Genomic DNA, 6,819 nt, shown 5'->3' with positions numbered 1-6,819 from the left:
ACAAAACCTTGAGCGGGTGATGACACAATATGGCTCCAAGTAGAATATCATATTATCATGGATTAATGAAATGATCTGGTCTTTTCCTAAAGAGGGAAAAACATTTCCTTAAACCACTAACACATATGGTCAAAGAGACTAGTACTGGAAGCAATAATATTTTCTCCCAAGGAAGTGTTGTTGAACTCTTTGTGTGGTCTGCATCTTTTAACAATGTTCAGATGCTACACTGTGGTCTGTATTTCTACTAATGCAGTAAAGGTTGTGAAAAGCCACTAGGGAATTTATGACATATTTGATTTTGGAGTTTTTTTTGGTGAACAATTTCTCCATATTTGCCCAAGTGGAATATTTTTTATTTCATAAATTTAGTTTGGCAGTCCCATGTGCATCTGCTGAATCCTGGGGTACACACTTTGTTGTCACGTTGGCCAAGAGTCTTTCACTCCAAAATTAGTTTTCTGGCAAAAACAATGTACACAAGTTATGCATGCAAAATCATGAGTAGAAAATGCCTTCTGCTATCATGGGTGTCTGTGACAACTTCTGTAGAAGAAGGATTTGGGTTCTACGCCTGTTTTTATTTTAAGATTAATAAAGAAAATGCTTTTTTACTCTAAATGCATAGGTTTTTTTCTTTATAGGTTTGGCAGGTATTTTAGGACTGATATTTCTTTCTTCCAATCCTTTTTTTAATCAAATAGTGAGCAGATTTATTCTTGCTTGGAATAGTGGTTATCACACTATCCAGGGAGTCACACCTGGCCTTCCTTTGCCTCTCATACCAGAAATTGTATTTATTATTCCCAAGTGTATTTTCTGCTGCCTTCTTCTCTCATATGCTTCACTATGACAGATTTGAGTTCAATTTCATTAAAAGGGACCTATAGGAAATCAAAACAAGGTTAATGACTTAAATGACTTAATGACTCAAAAATGAATTACAAATGAGATTACAATTTTAGTTCCCGCCTCAAAACTTTTATGCCTGGCACTAAATTTTTTTTTTCATATGTACTTTAAAGTCATGATGCATATTGATGCAGAAATATCTACCAAAGGATTGTATAATCATCATATAGGAATGCCAACATAAGCATCAACTTCATGTTTATACCCATTGTCTCTACAGTAAATATACATAATTTTGTGAGTGATAAGATGACAAAAGTAATAAAAGTTTAACAGAATTAATGGAACAGTGAGAAGTGATGATAAATTTTGATGCAACCTCAGGTATGTCTGTCTGTATCCTTTGCTTTTTTCTCTGCACAGGACGAGTTCCTTTCTCCCTGATTAGTCCAAAAAGGAATACATCTCCCAAATAAGGGAGAGTGTTTCATCAGTTCATGAAGATACTGAGTTAAATCTTACATCTGGGGATGGGTTTGTCATGCTGATTAGCACTCCCCACCTATCTGTCTGTTATTTGACCAGATGTAGCAGATTTTTCTAAGCTATCTAGCTGGTTTCTGAGTCATAATTTGTGGTGAAAAAAGAGATTCTGAATCACAATTTATTATTTTCAGCGATTAAAGATAAGAAACTTCATTTTAGCATTTCTCTAAAATACTGCCCAAAACTGCATGTAGAGACAAAGTCTGCAACCACAGAAAAGAAAGAGCTGGGAAACCTATGGAATAGATAGAGCTTACAGCAGCAGGATGGAAATCTGTTCTGTTGATTGGAATATGAAAGACTATTGACACACTAAAGAGATTATGGGGTAGTTTTCAAAACACAAGACTGGAAAAAGCAGATAAATTAGATAACATAATCTAGCATGAACTTCTGTAGCTCTCAAAGTAAAACAAAGATAGAATTTGTTCAATGGCTAAGTGACCCAAAGTTAGGAGGGTAGTCTTGGCTAGCAAAATGAGTAATATGGGCAAGTAAAGAGCTGGATCCTGAGTGAAATATTAGTGCTACAAGCAGTGAGGAGCAAGGCGTGTGTGCAGAATCAGGCCTTCTTGAAAAACAGCCCTCTAGGGCTTGCCATTCACTTATATGGGCAAATATTTGTCATCCTTCTTCATTAGACCATGGAATCTGGTATCCCTAGGGCCAGGGAAACAATTTTATAGCCTTTTTGTTTTCTACTGTCCTTATTTGAGCATATTGCTTTGACTGTGCTATGTTTCATTCAAGAGAAAACAGCTTTGCATTTCCAATTCTGTAATATTCAGTCAGTTACAAAAGCAGCAGTATTCATCGAAGAACTTAATTCAATTGCTCAGGTACCAATCTCTAGGCATTTTAGAGTTTATCAGGAGACCATATTTACCTTTATTTGCTATTTTTAAATCCACCCTCTAATGCATTTATTTTCTATTTTTTAATCCATATCCAGATGCATGTGTTGTTCAAAACTTATTAAAACTGAGATATTTCTTATTACATGTGGAATGTAACTGGCATTCATCTTTACTAAAGACAGAGAAAGGAAGTATTTTGGGAAGACAACAATCTGATAGTAATTAGACCTGAACTGTTTTTTACCTGCCCTTAAGGCTTCCAACATCCTAGAAAATTGTTCAGCACTTACTCTGGAAGAAATGAGGTGTTGAATTTCATTAATTCTTTAAAGTTTTTCAAATGGTACTATCACTGGAAAAAATCTAATGGATGTCCTGGACTTGTCAGAATGTTACATAAGGTGTAAAATCACTGAAGCTAACTTTTTTCAGTTGTCTTGCAAATGAATACTTGAGAGGTGTTCTGGGAAATTTGTGTTGTTTCTTGTGTTGCATCCTTTCCACAGGCCATAATAAAAGCCACAGTGATACAGTCATACAGCTACTCTGCTTAACCCCAGATTTCCTCAGGGTACAATATCTATAAACTTACTCCATCTCAGGATTGTTTGTATCCTTATGTGACAGTTTCCCTTCTCTCAGCTTGATGCCTTTGGGCTTAGACTCCTGAAAAGCCCATAAATATTTCTTGCAGATACCAGCCAACACGTGGTCTTTGGCCTTTGCAAATGTTCCAAGAATGTTGTTGAATGGTTATGATTTGAGCATCATGGATTTTTCTGACTGTATTGTTTTGGATCATACTTTCAACTCATTCAGTGATGTAGGTTAAAAGACAGTTTATTATTTAAAAATTTCACCATGTGCTCTTCAAATATCAGATAGATGACTGCATGTTTACTGAATGAGGTCATGTAGGAATTTCAGGGCATTTTTTATATCAAAATATCTAAAATCGAAATGTGAGAGAATCAGAACTTCATATTTACCTTGATAAAATATAAAAATGTTACCCATGAAGAATATAATAGCCAAAACATTTTTAAATGCACACAGTGCAGGGCTGGACTAATTTAGCAAAGGTATTTTTTTCATCTTTCAACTTGAACTAATGTGCTGAGGATTTTTCTATAAGGGCAGAGTATTAAGAAATAAGCCTGAAAACCATAAAGACGAAGGCAGTAATTGAGGCATTTTAAACTAATATTAGAAAACAATACCTCAGTGTTGATGCTAATTGAAAACATGTACTCAAATATATGTCAATGGATCCTGGAGCTGAATTGCTGGGATGCTAATTAGTTTCATAGCTGCTCGCTGAATTGGTGTCATAAAAAATACAGAAACCAGAAAAGGTTAAGAGAGGAGTGTGCAGAAGTCTAATAATCAAAAACGGATATTCACTCGCAATAACGAACAAAGAAGGAATCTTTCATCTTTAAAGACAAACTATCTGTTCTCAGTCCTCCTGGCAATTATAAAATAGTTTGAAATATATCAATACTACATGGTTGATTTTTTTCTTTGATTTTTGTGTTTTAGTTTTTTTCACCTAATGTATTTCAGCTCAGTTTTGTGCTGTGCAGGAGGGATGGCAGGGCTGTCTACTCAGAAGACTTCTGGATCTGGGAACACCCCTAGTACGATTGAGGTGTCAAAACTTCATCAGCAAGCAGCACTAGAAGCACTGAAATCTTCAGCAGAAGTTCTGGGCGTGGCTCTGGGTGGCACAATGGGCATATGCACTTCTTGTAAGGTAGATGTGCTCAATCCACAGCATCCTTGCTATTGACAAATTTATTGGTCTTTAAGAGGATAGGAAAATATATAGTATGAAGACATAAAATCCTAAAGGTGCCACTTGTATCTAAGGGGTGAAAGATCTTATTGCTGATAAAAAGTTTATTTTGTTCAAATCAAATGTTGTTCATTGTTCACAAATGAAAAATTGGTGTTTAAAAAAGCACTGATCAAATTAGACGTTTTTGGAACTTCCCATTTGTTTTCTTACATGAAACAATTTTCTTGTTATGAATTTACCAGCTGCCTCAGTTGATCTAAATTAAAATAAATTTATGGGAAAAGAAATGTTTGAAAATTTTAAGTTAGTTTTAATGCTGATTTGTTAAGGAGGATTTCATATCCAATACTATGGAGGCTGATAGAAATTCTCAAAAGTTGAGCCTGAAACTTGGTAAGAGAGAAGAGGGGAAGGTACTACTTTGCCAGTTTGTCACTTAGATCGTGGCAGTCTTCTAAAGCATGCAGAGCTGTTTTGCCTGCCTTGATTCTCTGTAGGCAAAATGTGTTTGGAAACTCTGGCGAGTACATCCACACAACTCTCTCCCATCCATGAGAAACAGTGGCTTCAAAGGAGCAGTTCTGGCTCTGTTGCTTACAAGCTGTCATCCCAAAATGTTCTAGCAATGTATTTTTGGAAAAGACTTAAATTAGGTTAAAATTTCCTATAACTATTATATTTCTAATTCATTGTATGAAGAGGAAAACAACATAAGTAAACAGTCCTTTCTTGCTCAATGGTCTGTTTATGTTTTCAGTATGACACACAATGTAATATTTCATTTTGGATCTAAATAATTTAATTTTCCAGGTCTTACCATTGCAAAATGAATTGAAATCTCTGACCTTCCTCTGCCTGTAGCTGCATTTCACAGTCTGGTTGGTTTGGCTGCAGCAACTCTTACATGAATTGCCAAGTGTGGAATTGAATATCCACACCTTGATGTTCACCCTTCTGCCAGTGTTCTCAAGACTGTGGCATATCTGGGCACTGTATCGGGGTGTAGTTTCAGTGCTTCTTTAGTGACCTTTGTAAAATTGCTGGGTACTCTACTGTATTCTGTCATATGAAATTGAGAATGCAGTTCACTAGAGGCCCTTTTCTGTTTTCCTCAAAATCCAGTTGGCTCGTAGAAGGAGCCAGGGCATAATTATCTTAGGCCCTTTACAAGGGAAGCAGTCTTACACAATTTAGCTTAACAAATTTGGTAGGACTGGAATACAAGGAAAAAGAAGTTAGTGACTTTGGCTTTTGTGTTGATTAGGAGAGATGCTGATGTTGGTCCCAAGGATTTTTTTTTCCCTGGATTTGCTAAACAGTTTAACTGAGAATCTGACTTAGATTCCATAGAGCTTTACTCCCAAGAGACTCATGTGAACAATTGTTGGCTAGAGGAATTGTAGTCAGAGATCTTTTAGGCCCTTAAGTAGCAATTATTTCCTACTGTGAAGTTATACAGCTATTCAAACTTCACGTTCTGTGTAATTGATGTTCTATTTGATATTACAAAACAATCATATCAAACTGCTTTTGTTTTCTCATAATTAACAAGGCTGATAAAAGGAGTCACAGACTGTGACAGGAAAAGGAGCTGCAGCACTTCCGTTTCTGAGAATTCCTTCAAAAAATTCATAACTTTTTATCTTCTATCTGAAATTGGCAGATCTTTCCTTCAGCATAACTGATCACCAAGAAGACCAGTATTTTGGTATTTTTATTCTGTATCGTAGCTTGTCTTAATTTCTAGTGCTTTAGCATGAAAAATATTTTAGTGCTAAAGGCAATACAGCATCAGAGCAGCCACGCTCGCTTCCAGGTGCTGAACTCAGCACCATTTGTTCCTTGGGCACCACTAGCTGGCTTGCTGACAGCATCCATGCCTAGCATGATCAATTTTTGCATTGGGTGCAAGCTGCACCCCTGGATTAGCAGGCACTCTTGGTGTTGCAGGATTCTCCTCAATTATGGTAAAAGTCTCCAGAGGTCAATTCTTGAACCGTTTCATTGCAAATGTACGTTTTTTGCATGCACATCCAGCACTCGCTGAGTACTCTCCACAAGGCAGTCTTGCATGTCAATGGAAAAAATTGGCATAAACTATGAGGAATCAACAAAGCACTCTGCAGAATGTTTATCCAGCCCTATAGAAATTCCTTAACAAGTCTTCAAGACCTCGTAGGATCCCACTAACCACACTGCAGAGATCCAATACTTTCTAGCCAGCAGCAATGCTGTAATATAAGCTGTGGATGTTTATCTAGTCAGATGTATATGTAATCCTAGCCATTGCTGTAACTGTGGACTGGTTTTGGAAAGAAATGAGTAAGGGTCTTGTACTGCACAGTAACAAATTATTTCAGCTCCTCTTATGCCTGTAAAGTCTTTGAGCAAAAATTCTAAAGGCATATTTGCTTACGTGACCAAAACCAATAGAGGTCATAGGTAACAATCTTCTGCTAACTGGGTGATTAAATGAACTTTTATTTGCTTTTATTTCACTTAGTAAATATTTTAGGAATGATATCATTTCTTGAAATATTAGTTCAATTTTTATTTCCCTTATGTGGTGCATACTAGATTTCAGGGGCTGACAGCTGTAGGTGGAGCAGCTATGCCTGTTACTCAAATATCAAACAGTCACTCTGGCTGAGCCTTGTGTGCAGAAGGTTTTCTTGACAACAGTCTTGACAATTGTGGATGTCTTAATTGGCTCCTCTGGATGGAGCTATCCTGTTGTGCATTGTGTGTGTGGTACGGAAATTC

Source organism: Vidua macroura, chromosome 12, assembly GCF_024509145.1.
Source record: "Vidua macroura isolate BioBank_ID:100142 chromosome 12, ASM2450914v1, whole genome shotgun sequence".
Taxonomy (NCBI): Eukaryota; Metazoa; Chordata; class Aves; order Passeriformes; family Viduidae; genus Vidua; species Vidua macroura.
The sequence above is the reverse complement of the archived record's forward strand: the minus strand, read 5'-3'. Positions refer to the sequence as shown.